Raw genomic sequence first — 14,805 nt, 5'->3', positions numbered from 1 at the left:
TCTCTGAGATGTGCATTACCTTTTTTGTGACCCCTATAGTCTGGAACCAGTAAGTTTGACTGACCGTTTTATTAACATTTCTGGTAATTCTGTGATAAGTACAGGAAAATTCTGTATGTTTATTGCTGTGCAACAACACCTTATTGGTATTTAATATATCACGAATAACTACGTTTATTCACGTTGCTTATAGATGAAGGCTCTAGCTTATTCTACAAGACTAAATAAGCTCAGCGTTATTAGGTAAATAATTGTCTGTTTGCTGTTTAATTCCGCATGTTTTTTACCTTTTTTCTTGGCGGAGTTTTGGGAATGTTTATGCACTGCATGGGTTAGCTATGCATTTTGGTTCATGGAGTGTTAGGATGTACTCTCTGGGAACAAGGTTTTTCACCTATCGTGTGATCTCAAGGTCATCTCATTTTATCTTCCCAGACCCTTCCGGGCTTAGGGGGAGGTGGGTAGGCACCGGGTTTAAGCAGGGAGGACGTTCTCTACTTGCCCCATGTTTACAATACAGTATCACGTTATTATACAATGCTGTTCATACTCCCCATTACACTCCTGACTTCTCAAATTTACTTAACTTAATTAGAAAATGTGGAACTTAGAATCATGGAACATTAAGGGGTTACAATCACCTAAAAAAAAAAAATTGCTTAAACACCTGATTTTGAAATTTACCGCTAATATTACTTTCCTTCAGGAAACGCATTTGTTGAACCATCAATGGGAACAAGAAAATTCGAGACCCTGGATCAAAAAGATCATAGCTTCAGAAGCCACTACGAATAGAGCTGGGGTGGCCATTATCATTAAAAATAGCTATGGGGCATACATAGGAAAGGCGGGATCAGATGATGAGGGTAGATGGTGTTACTTTACTACAAATCACCCTTTACTAGATAAACCTATTCTCCTTCTCAACATATATGCCCCGTGTACCTCCCAACAGAGTTTCTTTATGAAGTTATATAACTTCCTCACTTCATTTCCTAATCACTATTATATTGTGGGGGGGGGGTTTGAATTCAGTGCAGGACCCCAAAACTGATAGTTCGAACCCCAGGGCTAGAATTAATCGCTCAACTCACAATGACATAGAGGAACTGAAAGAAGAGTTTAATCTATTTGACCCAAACATATTTTTAGATCCTGCTCAGGAAATGCACAATTACACCTTCTTTTCTAGCTGTGCTAAAAGCTGGTCCAGAATAGACTTCTTTCTTATTTCCAAGGCCTTTTACACTATGAATATCTCCTTTAAACAATCCCCTAGATCTATCTCTGACCATTCTAAGATCTCTATGGTTATTCACCGACACGGTAGGGGCTCAGTAGATAGATTAGACATCTGCTGGCGGCTGAATCCCAACCTCCTGGGGAGAGATGATATTATCTCCCAAATTGATGACTACCTGGATTACTTTCTTAAATCCAGAAAATCCTTTCAATCTCCTTTAGACTGTGAATGGGCCGCGATTAAATCAATGATCAGGGGCCTCCTGATAAATAAAGCCGCATACTACAAGAAACTTCGCAACAAAAAAGAACGGGATCTTACCTTTCAGCTTCATAAAGTGGAAATAGAGTCTCAAGTAAAACACACCCCCCTGCTGGAAGAACAATTCAGTTACAAAAAGATTTAATATCGCTACACGCAGAAAACCTGAGTTTCCACGAGATTAAATCATTGGCTTTATACGCAGATGTAATACACTCTCCTTCCAGATTTCTGGCCAGGGTGATCAACCTCACTAAATCCTCTACATTTATACCTATAATACATTACCAAGGGAAGGATTTCCAGCAACCTAAGGAGATTATTGAAATTTTTGAAAAAATTTTCACTCAAACATATGGGCTCTCAGATAACATAGCTGGTGAATCAGAGATACAATCTTTTCTCAATAATCTAACCTTTCCCAAACTAACAGAGGGGCAGTATAAGCTCCTAGAAAAAGATATAAATATACAAGAAATTATCTCCGTCATTAACAACCTTAAACCTAGTAAATCTCCTGGCCCAGATGGATTTACGGCCGAATTTTATAAAGCATTTAGTACGAAAGTCTCCAAAATATGGAGTTTACTGTTTAACTATATTACCTTCAATGGTTTTAAAGACTTTCATTTAAATGCTTCCAGAACAATTTTCATCCTTAAACATAATACGGACCCTAAAATCCCGGAAAACTATAGACCCATATCTTTAATCAATTTGGACATGAAAATTTTGGCCATGGTCCTAGCTAACAGGCTGAAAGCCGTCATCTCCCATATCATCTCTCCTGAGCAATCTGGCTTTATCCCGAGTAGACAAACTAATGATCAGACTTTACTGCTGGAAGCAATGATCCATCATTCTAATGTAGCCAAACACCCCATGTACGCCTTAGCGGTAGATGCATCCAAGGCATTTGACCGCTTGAGCACGAATTTCTTATTCGCCACTTTACCTTTCTTTAACATTCCAATCTCATTTATAGACAAAATAAAAACCCTTTACTCTACAGCGTACACCACTTTACATATCAATAAATACTCATCTAACAGAATTAATATGGTGAATGGGGTCAGACAGGGCTGCCCCCTCTCCCCTCTTTTATTTAATTTATATTTGGAACCATTATTCATGCTTATTAAACAAGCCACTTCCCTTCACCCACCTAGTTTCTTTAGCTTAAAGATCCCTTTATCAGCATATGCAGATGACCTGAATATATATATTTCACTCTCCCTGACTCTGACCCAAATAAAATATTATCTGCAATTAATATATTTTCCAACTTAGCAAACTACAAACTTAATAGGGAAAAATCTCTAATATTCCCCTTAAATATACACTCTAGGTTGCCTAATATAACTTTAAAATCAAAGATCAAATCGAAGGAACAACTCCATTATCTAGGTATACAATTCTCTCTAGGTAACCATAACTACTTCCAGGATAATGTGGTCAGGTATTGGACAAATATTCAAAATGATATCAATAGATGGTCTAGGCTTAAGCTCCCTTTCCTGGCCAGAACCACAGTGATTAAGATGAACATTCTTCCTTGACTGTTATATTTGTTTCATGCAACCACCAGTATTTTACATAACAATTTTTTTAAAAAGGTTATATCTTCTATCTCCAAATTTGTGTGGGCCCCTAATTCGGTCAGGATTAGCTACGCTAAACTTATCTATCCCAAAGAGCAGGGAGGTTTGGGTCTTCCTGACTTTAAAACCTACTATGAGATAATCAATGCCAGTAGAGTATTAAAGATAGTGTCTTACCATAAAGACAAATATAGGTGAGCCCCACTATGGGTGATTCTGGGTAACAACTATATTAAATCATTAAAATTTAGCCCTGCTGCACTTCCATTCTTAAATGAAGCAAACATAGGCTTACTGAAACGTACAAAAGGTCTATTATATAGCATAAAATTCCTTCAGGCCCTCTTCAAATCTTTGAATCTTTCTCACTCTTTCATAACATTGCAACCACTTCATCTAAACCCCAACCTTAAATTAAATGGACACATGTTAAACCTGGTGCAATACCCCCTCCTTTTGAATACCTCTATCTCTGATCTCTTCCCCCTCAGACATCAGTCAATCTCTAACCTAAGAATCAGTTTGAATTTGCCCAAGAAATACCTGATCATTTTACGACAGGTTAGAGAGTTGATACGGAATTACATAGACCACCCCCTGGTCTCAGACGTAGATATTGCAGCATGTAGAACACTAAAGAAACTTCTGCTCAGTGAGAAAAAGATGACCTCAAACACATACAAGGTTATCATGTCACTCAGACATCAGAACGAGTTCAACATCTCAAAATTCTGGTTAAAAATTAACCCTGCTATAAACCAAAGTCTAATATCACTGGCTATAAAGCGAAGTTCTAAAATTATTCCCTTCAATAAGTTGAAATATACTCAGCTGATGATTTGGAACAATGCGTATTTTACAGCTGAGGTACTAAGTAAGTTCTACCCCAATCAATCCCCTATTTGCCAATATTGCTCGAACCAAACTGATGATATCCTCCATTTGTTTTGGAGTTGCAAGTGTTTCCTATAAGCTCTGGTGTGCCTTGAGAGTGATACTTGACAAAATTGGCTATGAAAAATCTACCATTTTGCATATCGCACCTCCGGGTCTATCTGAAAGGAAATGTAAGGTACTGATTCCTATTTTTATGCTAATTAAATATTACATTTCCCTAAATTGGAAAAATAGACACTCCCTCTCTTGGGAGGGTTTTAAACGCATAGCTATTAAACACCTCAAGGCTCACAAACACCTGTTTCACAATATCAAGCATAAGCCAGTTATTAAGGAATTTTGGGGCATTTTGTCTGATCATATACTTGAATGATCTCTTTACACCATATTTTGTATATCTTGTATAACAAGTTCATGGGCAATGTAGAGTCTGTATATAGTTTTAGATTCTGTGTTTTTGTCCTGTGTGATATTTTGTTTAACGGGTTTATAATCTGATTTACTTGCTGTATTTTCTTGGATGTTCATTGTTGTATATATTTACTGCAAAAATTGCAATAAAGAGAATTTTACAAAAAATAACTGGAGATATGATGCAGTCCTGACTGCATCGGTGACTCGGTAGTAGTTTAACTAGAGATATGATGCAGTCCTGACTGCATCGGTGACTCAGCAGTAGTTTAATATCTGGATGTTCGTCAGGAGACTTAGTAACATCACAGGACAATGTGGATGTGCTTTCATCCTCCATGAGGTATTGACTTTGACTGCTTCTGCAAAGATGTTTCTCACATGGCATGCTTCTTCATGTAGCTAGGCTATTGCATATTTAAAGATATATACTCTGTGTACTTCATCCGTTTTTTTGCTTATGAAATACATTCTATGAAGCCGCAAGCATTACAAACATAATGGACTTTTTACATCTAAGTCTCTGATTTCTACTCTCACTAAGTGCAGTTTTCAGTCTTTAATATGAAGTTCTGTACAAATACGACAGCAGTTTTTTCATTCTTCTCCCCAGTTCAGAGTATCAATAAGGCTGCTATCTGGACAGGTTTTTCAGCTGTTGACTGTTGCACATTTTACTGTCTGTACCTTCCTGCAACAAATCTGATGGTGACACCTCTGTTTGCTGTTCCTTCTTGAATTTAATTTCTTCTTCCGAAGGTTCTTTGTTGACTGTACCTGTTTATTTCCTTTGGTTGGATCACGTTGGCATCGAGCATTACTTTGGGATGAATTTAATTTCTGTGTGTTGTCTTATAAATATGTCTGTGATCCTTCCAATGCAATTCTCCATCTTCCAAATGAATAATATAGAAAGTTGCTTCATCTGCTTTACCAACTAATTCATCTTCAAGCTCTAAACTATCCTTTGGCTTCATATTTTGTCTCCAACTTTCTTTCTTTGTAAACTACGTACAAATAACAGACTTCATCCTTATCTGATTCTTTTTCATCATTATTTTACCTTTTATTGAATCTTTTGCTTCAGAAATGTTGCTGAAATAAGTAAAATGCTTTTCAGCCTTCTGCCTATTAAGGGCTGACCTGGTGATAAATGAAGTCCCTCAAATGGAGTATTGGTGTATTTCACAATTACAAGGTGGAGGTCCTTGAAGTTTTTACATTTTTGACAGTTGCTTAGTTGTGCTATTTCTATATTATGTATTTCAAACCTGTGATTCGTATTTTATATGAGAACTTATGCTGCATTAATCTGTTCCACAGCTGTGTCAGTATCTTGCCATGTTCCTCATGTTTGTAACCCGGTACTAACAGAGCACTGGGTATGTGCGGGTCACTTTGTTAGCCCTCACTTACTTCCGTGGCAGATCTTTGGAACACCTGTGCTGTGGAAAAAAATACCAAATGGATTTGTAAAGGATGTGCATCTTCCTAATGGCATACCAAATGTATCGGTTTGGAGTTTTGTATTAAATCTTCATATTTTAAACAATGACCCCTTGCATTACATGAAAAGAAAACAAACCATAGTAACATTTTTTTATTTTCATTCATTGTACTTTTCTTTTTAACAATTGTCTTTCATTGAGACATTTCATAAATGTTTCAGTTCTGCTTGTGCCTTCCCTTAAACCTTATTCCTCCCCCTCCTCCTCCTCATGAATGTTATTCAGCACGTTTTGTTCTATCACATTCCATTTATTTTTAATTTTTTAGTTATTTATTTATTTTTATAAAGCTACCACCTCCATTTCTTATAGGTTCATAGGTAGGTACTAGGCTATTGGCCCAAGGGCCTATGTAAGCCTAGCCAGCAAGGTTCCCTGGCTTACGCCATCCAAGAAAATTATTTTCCTGTGCCACTGTCGAGCAGAGACACAGAAGTGATCCCCAGGGTGTATTTCCTATTTCCCATCCAGTACAATATTCAGTACTTCAGTCACAGCTGGTTTAGATTTTGATTTCCATTTTTTAGTAACTGCTTTTTCAGCAGCTAAAATTAGTAAAATTAGCAATACCTTACTACATCTGGGCAGTTAATATTGTGTGTCCCAGTTCAAAATAATAATTTCCTTGGTTACATTTGCGCCACCAACATTTTTGACAAGCTACTCTGCATTTTTTTAAATCTACTAACTGGTTGCATTTCCAAAAAAAAACTGTTCTCAGTTATCTCTGTCTTTTCCATCACGCCTCCACCATTTGTTATCAACCTGAGAAAAAATTATCTGACATCTGCTTGGGATATACATTTGCCAATAACTTCAAGTAAATATCCTAACTCTTTTGGACTTTGTTGCCTACTTGGTAGCTTTACAGATGTCATCACATTGTTTTGCTGTGTAACCTGCCTTTCCCTTCTCCCTTCCCTATCTTGTATAACCTGGTATTGATTCTTATAGTTATCATGCAATATTTTTATGCAGTACTAATTATCCATTTTTTAACAAGAAGCTTATGTTCATAGGTTCATAGGAGGTTACTAGGCTGCCAACTTAAGAGCCATTACAAACAAAGCCAATATAACCCGATTTAACTCGATATGTAGCCACTAGGGGCAAGAGGATGGCATCGTTTTTTTACCTATACCTTCAGTATTTTACAGATTACCCTTGTCCATAAGGGATATAGGCACTTCCCTAGGTGTGAATTTGTGATTCTCCATCCATTGATCCAAACTGTGTTTGAAGAGAGCCAGGGAAGTTTCTGTTTAACTGAAATAGGAAGCCTGTTCGTAGGTAGGTATTAGGTTATCGGCCCGAGGGCATAAGTAAGCCTAGCCAAAAGTGTTTTGGCTTTCGCCACCCATGTAGATTAAATTCCTGCCACTAAATCGAGCAGAGCCATAGACGTGATTCCAGGGGTGAATTTCCTATTACCCATCCACTCGTCAAGGGTTTTCTTCAGATATATCTCTTCCTCAGGCTGCTGCAGAGAGACTGACCTACTGCCAGCTGTGATATTGAGAAAAGTTAAGTGTTTATTCTCATTTATTTCTGCATTTTGATTTCATATCTCTGTATTCAAATATACCCATACCTGGACGACTGCCTTATTCAAGCAGAAAGCAAGGACGTTCTTTTAAAGCATCTGGCATTTGTCATACACCTTCTGAGTTGCCTAGGGTACACAGTAAATGAAAAGAAATCAAAACTAGTGCCCTCACAAAACATAATATTCCTGGGTGCCAGCTTGAATACAACGACCCAGATGGCTTATCTCACGCCAGACAAGCAACAACAGCTGACTCAATACTTCAAAATAATGGCAACAAAGACCCAACTCCCTGCAAGAAAAATTCTGCAGGCCTTGGGATTCATGGCATCTTGCATACTACTAGTGCCATTTGCAAAACTGCATATGAGGAAATTACAATGGTACCTGAAAAGTGTATGGACTCAGCACAGCCACAGCTTGGAAACAATGATACCACTCATTCCCTGCCTTCAACAGGAGTGTCTATGGTGGGCACAGGCATGTCACCTCAACAAGGGTCAGCCTTTCACCTTACCCACAACCAGGCAAACTATGACAACTGATGCATCGGACTATGCCTGGGGAGCACACATGGCAGGACAGTGCATTCAAAGGCATCTGCATATCAATCAAAAAGAAATGCTAGCAGTACAGAATGCCCTAGCAGCTTTCAAGGACCTCTTACACCCAGGACAACTAATAATAAAGACGGACAGTACCACTGTAATGTGGTACATAAACAAGCAAGGGGGCACACATTCCTACTCTCTATGCAGGCAAGCAATGACCTTGTGGAACACAGCACTGTCTTACCAGGTTCAATTACAAGCACAATTCCTGCCAGGAAAGAAAAACATATTGGCAGACAACCTAAGCAGAAACATCACTGGTCCACACGAGTGGCAACTAGATCCACAAGTATTTGCAATGATAGCTCAAAAATGGGGATGCCCAGACATAGATCTGTTTGCCAGCCCCCTAAACTACTAACTTCAAAAATTTTGCACAAGGACATTCCATCCACAAGCTTGGAAAGTGGACGCCCTCTCATTCAGTTGGAAAACATTAACAGTGTATGCCTTTCCTCCACTGCCTCTTCTAGCAAAGGTACTGCTGAAAGTCAGATTAGAGAGGCCACAAATGATACTCATTGCACCAGACTGACCACGCCAGCATTGGTATCCAATTCTAAGGAACATGGCCCACGGCCCACCATGGATTTTACCACAAATTCCTCACCTGCTCACCCAGCAAGACAATCAGATTCTACACAGCCAGCTCAAGACTTAAAACCTGGCTGCATGGCAAATTACCTAAACAACCAGCCAACACCTCTATCCAAAGCTGTTATGGATGTCATTCTGGAGGCCAGGAGGCCCAGCACCAGGAAAACCTATTCAGACAAATGAAAAAGATTTTGCGCCCAGAACCAGGCTAAAGGCCAAAATCCTCTTGATCCAAACATTCCTCAGATTCTACAATATTTAACTGAGATGTTGCACAAAGGACTTTCCTTTTCATCTATTAAGATCCATGCCTCAGCAATTTCAGCTCATTGCAACACGGATCCTCCTTTATTCTCACATCCACTCCTAAGACAGTACCTCAGAGGGGCTAAGAACATAAGACTGCCCAGGAGAGCACCAACACTTACTTGGGATCTCAACTTTGTTCTGGAAAAGCTTACATTGCCGCCCTTTGAACCAGCCTTTTCAGCAGATTTAAAATTTCTTTCATGGAAAACTGCCCTGCTAATAGCAATAACTTCAGCTAGAAGAGTCTCAGAGCTACAGGCACTAATGGCAGTGGAGCCTTTCCTCATTTTTCATCAAGACAGAGTATCTCTATGAACTAACCCTTCCTTTATGCCAAAGGTGGTATCCAGTGTGGCCCTAAACCAAACCATTCATTTGCCCACCTTCTTCCCAAATCCCCAGAACAAAGGAGAAAGACTCCTGCACTCTTTGGACATTCACAGGCAATTACGTTACTACTTGGATAAAACTAAGGCTTTCAGAAAATCTGACCAGCTCTTTGTAGCCTATGCTGCAGGATCACAAGGAAAAGCTATCTCAAAACAGACCATTTCTAAATGGATAGGGCATTGCATACGTTTCTGCTACACGCATCATGGGAAACCGGTACCTACTAACATTAGGTCCCACTCCACCAGGGCTACAGCTACATCAGCAGCCTTTCTCAGGGGAGTGCCAACCAAGGATATTCTGGAAGCTGCAACTTGGAGTTCAGTGCACACCTTCACCAAACACTATCACTTACCTCTATATTCTAAGACTAGAGCTGGTTTTGCCACTGCAGTTCTGCAGGGCCTACTAGCTTCTTCTAACCCTGTTTAACTCCACCACCCATCCTTAGCTTTGGGATTCAACCCAAGTGTGATGACTGCAGCAGGGTAACACAATGAACATAGTACAGTTTTGTACCTACCATAAATGTAGATGTTCGAGTGTTCACCCTGCTGCAGTCCAGGTTACCCTCCCTCCATCCCCTCTGAACTAGCTGAACTTATCTATACCACTCTATCCTATACAACCTCTGTGGTGTATTTGCTTGTGCCTGAAGGTATTGTTTTATTTATATATATATATATATATATATATATATATATATATATATATGTGTATATGTATATTGCCTACCTATTGGGGGCACCTGACATCTGGGGCAAGAAAAAGTGAAGAAAATGGGATCGGATGCCTCTTATATACCCCTGGCGCACTGACGTCAGGGAAGAAGGGACAGCAACCGACGCCAGATCAAGACTTTGGAACTCAGACCGACTGCGGGACCGCCTGACGGCAGGATAACCCAAGTGTGATGACTGCAGCAGGCTGGACACTCGAACATCTACATTTATGGTAGGTACAAAACTGTACTTTGCTCAGGCTGCTGCAGAGAGAGATTGACCTACTGCCAGCTGTGATATTGAGAAAAATTAAGTGTTTATTCTCATTTTTTGTCTGCATTTTGATTTCATATCTCTGTAATCTGTACAACTCTACTTCTTCTTCTTGTGTGTTATAGCTGTATATCTTAGTGTTGACCTCAGTTGTAGTGAAATCCTTTGTCTGGAGGCTTTGTCTGTTTTCTTAGTTGCACTAAGTTTTCAGAACTGATTTCACCCTGCCAAAGTATTCCTGCATCTCCATTGTTTGGTTTCTATCCTGTGTTTTAAATCAGATGTACCTGTTGCTCAGGCTGCTGCAGAGAGATTGACCTACTGCCAGCTGTGATTTTGAGAAAAGATAAGTGTTTATTCTCATTTTTTGTCTGCCTTTTGATTTAATATCTCTGTAATCTGTGCAACTGAACTTTATTCTTCTTCTTCCTTCTTATAGCTGTATATCTTAATGTTCACCTCAGCTGTAGTGAAATCCTTAGTCTGGAGACATTGTCTGTTTTCTTAGTGGCATTAAGTTTTCAGAACTGGTTTCATCAGGCCAAAGTATTCCTGCATCTTTTTTTTTTGGTTTCTATCTTGTGTTTTAAATCAAATATACCTGTTGCTCAGGCTGCTGCAGAGTGATTGACCTACTGCCAGCTGTGATATTGAAAAAAGAGAAGTGTTTGTTCTCATTTTCAGCTGCATTTTGAGTTAATATCTCTGTAGTCTGTACAACTGTACTTATTCTTCTTCTTTTGTCTTATAGCTCTATATCCTAGTGTTGACCTCAGTTTTAGTGAAATCCTTTGTCTGGGACATTGTCTGTTTTCTTAGTGGCAGTAAGTTTTCAGAACTGGTTTCATCCGTCCAAAGTATTCCTGCATCTGTATTCTTGGGTTTCTGTCCTGCATTTTCGGCTCATAGCAAGACGTTGTCCCATTTCATTCTCAGCTAGACCGTCTTCTGTGTGGAGGTATACGTGAATGAGGTGTGCCTTCGTTGAAGGTTGTGCGTCAGGGCTGGTAACCTGGTACATAAAAATCCACTACCAATCATTAGCGGATCGGAGTTCCGCTGTGGCGACCCCTAACCGGGAAAAGCTAAAAGATACTAACCGGGAAAAGCTGAAAGACACAAACAAATACCTGCTGCTCAGGCTGCTACAGGGAGATTGACCTACTGCCAGCTGTGATATTGAGAAAAGATAAGTGTTTATTCTCATTTATTGTCTGCATTTTCATTTAATATCTCTGTAATCTGTACAACTGTACTTATTCTCCTTCTTTTGTGTTATAGCTGTATATCTTAGTCTTGACCTCAGTTGCAGTGAAATCCTTTGTCTGGAGGCCTTATCTGTTTTCTTACTGGCAGTAATTTTTCAGAACTGGTTTCATCCGGCCAAAGTACTCCTGCATCTGTATTGTTTGGTTTCTGTCTTGTGTTTTAAATCAGATGTACCTGTTGCTCAGGCTGCTGCAAAGAGATTGACCCACTGCCAGCTGTGATGTTGTTTATTCTCATTTTTTGTCTGCATTTTGATTTAATATCTCTGTAATCTGTACAACTGTACTTATTCTTCTTCTTGTGAGTTATACCTGTATATCTTAGTCATCATCATCTTCTTTCAGCTGTTCCCGTTAGGGGTCGCCACAGCGGATCACCTGTTTCTATTTCTTCCTGTCCCCTGCATCTTGCTCTGTCACACCAACCACCTGCATGTCCTCTCTCACCACATCCATAAACCTTATCTTAGGTCTTCCTCTTTTCCTGTTACCTGGTAGCTTCATCCTTAGCATCTTTTTGCCAAAATCCTCAGCATCCCTTCTCAGCACATGTCCAAACCAACGTAATCTTGCCTCTCTGGCTTTGTCTCCAAACCTTCCAACCTGGGCTGACCCTCTAATATACTTATTCCTAATCCTGTCCACCCTCGTCACACACAGTGCAAATCTTAACATCTTTCAATCTGCCACATCAAGTGCAAACTCCTGCCTTTTTGTCCGTGCCACTGTCTCCAACCCATATAACATAGCTGGCCTCACTACCCTCTTGTAGACCTTCCCTTTCACTCTTATAGGTACTCGTCTGTCACAAATCACTCCTGACACTCTTCTCTACCCACTCTATCCTGCCTGTACTCTCTTCTTCACCTGTCTTCCACACTCACCGTTACTCTGAACTATTGACCCCAAGTATTTAAACTCATCCACCTTCGCCACCTCTACTCCTTGCATCCTTACCATTCCTCTATCCTCCCTCTCATCCTCACCATTCCTCTATCCTCCCTCTCATTCACACACATATATTCTGTCTTAGTCCTGCTGACTTTCATTCCACTTCTCTCTAGAGCATATCTCCATCTCTCCATGGTCTCCACCTGTTCCGTACTCACACTACAGATCACAATGTCATCTGCAAACATCGTAGTCCATGGTGACTCCTGTCTGATCTCGTCTGTCAACCTGTCCATCACCATTGCAAATAAGAAAGGGCTCAAAGCTGATCCTTGATGTAACCCCACCTCCACCTTAAACGCATCCATCACTCCCACCCCAGACGTCACCGCTGTCACACTACCCTCGTACATATCCTGTACCACTCTTACATACTTCTCTGACACTCCTGACTTCCTCATACAATACCACAACTCCTCTCTAGGCACCCTGTCATATGCTTTCTCCAAGTCTACAAAAACACAATGCAACTCCTTCTGACATTCTCTGTACTTCTTCATCAACACTCTCAGAGCAGCAAACATCGCATCTGTAGTGCTCTTTCCCGTAATGAAATCCTTTGTCTGGAGGCCTTGTCTGTTTTCTTAGTGGCAGTAAATTTTCAGAACTGGTTTCATCTGGCCAAAGTATTCCTGCATCTGTATTGTTTGGTTTCTGTCCTGTGTTTTAAATCAGATATACCTGTTCCTCGGGCTGCTGCAGAGAGATTGACCTACTGCCAGCTGTGATATTGAGAAAAGATAAGTGTTTATTCTCATTTTTAGCTGTATTTTGATTTAATATCGCTGTAGTCTGTACAACTGTTCTTATTCTTCTTCTTTTGCATTATAGCTGCATATCTTAGTGTTGACCTCAGTTGTAGTGAAATTCTTTGTCTGGAGACCTTGTCCGTTTTCTTAGTGGCATTAAGTTTTAAGAACTTGTTTCATCCGGTCAAAGTATTCCTGCATCTGTGTTGTTTGGTTTCTGTCCTGTGCTTTAAATCAGGTATACCTGTTGCTGAGGCTGCTGCAGAGAGATTGACCTACCGCCAGCTGTGATACTGTGAAAAGATAAGTGTTTATTCTCATTTTTTGTCTATATTTTAATTTAATATCTCTGTATTTTTTACAACTGTACTTATTCTTCTTCTTGTGTGTTAAAGCTGTATATCTTAGTGTTGACCTCAGTTGTAGTGAAATCCTTTGTCTGGAGGCCTTGCGTGTTTTCTTAGTGGCAGTAAGTTTTCAGAATTTGCTTTATCCGGCCAAAGTATTCCTGCATCTGTGTTGTTTGGTTTCTGTCTTGTGTTTTAAATCAGATATACCTGTTGCTCAGGCAGCTGCAAAGAGATTGACCTACTGTCAGCTGTGATATTGAGAAAAGATAAGTGTTTATTCTCATTTTTTGTTTGCATTTTGATTTAATATCTCTGTAGTCTGTACAACTGTACTTATTCTTCTTCTTGTGTGTTATAGTTGTATATCTTAGTGTTGACCTCAATTGTAGTGAAATACTTTCTCTGGAGGCCTTGTCTGTTTTGTTAGTGGCAGTTAATTTTCAGAACTTGTTTCATCCGGCCAAAGTATTCCTGCATCTGTAGTGTTTGGTTTCTGTCCTGTGTTTTAAATCAGGTATACCTGCTGCTCAGGCTGCTGCAGGGGGTTTGACCTACTGCCAGCTGTGATATTGAGAAAAGATAAGTGTTTATTCTCATTTTATGTCTGCATTTTGATTTAATATCTGTGTAATCTTTACAGTGGTACTTATTCTTCTTCTTGTGTGTTATCGCTTTATATCTTAGTGTTGACCTCAGCTGTAGTGAAATCCTTTGTCTGGAGGCCTTGTCTGTTTTCTTACTGGCAGTAGGTTTTCAGAACTGGTTTCATCCGGCCAAAGTATTCCTGTATCTTTTTTTTTTTTTGGTTTCTGTCTTGTGTTTTAAATCAGATATACCTGTTGCTCAGGCTAATGCAGAGAGATTGACCTACTGCCAGCTGTGATACAGAGAAAAGATAAGTATTTATTCTCATTTTTGTCTGCATTTTGATTGACTATCTCTGCAATCTGTACAACTTTACTTATTCTTCTTCTTGTGTATTATAGCTGTATATCTTTGTTTTGACCTCAGTTGTAGTGAAATCCTTTGTCTGGAGGCCATGTCTGTTTTCTTAGTGGCAGTAAGATTTCAGAACTGGTTTCATCCACCCAAAGTATTCCTGCATCTTTATTGTTTGG

At 39.6% G+C, this 14,805-nt stretch overlaps 1 protein-coding gene across 1 annotated transcript in view; it reads left to right on the top strand.

Annotated features, from left to right (window-relative positions):
- The window catches only part of LOC122817554 (DAP3-binding cell death enhancer 1-like), a 938,516-nt gene that overhangs the window by 860,831 nt on the left and 62,880 nt on the right, over window positions 1–14,805 (top strand). The gene's annotated exons all lie outside the window — the stretch shown is intronic.

The sequence above is a fragment of the Protopterus annectens genome, chromosome 13.part0 (assembly GCF_019279795.1).
Source record: "Protopterus annectens isolate FY-2018-M chromosome 13.part0, PAN1.0, whole genome shotgun sequence".
Classification (NCBI taxonomy): Eukaryota; Metazoa; Chordata; order Ceratodontiformes; family Protopteridae; genus Protopterus; species Protopterus annectens.
Note: the sequence above shows the minus strand (reverse complement) of the source record. Positions and strands in the feature narration are given on the sequence as shown.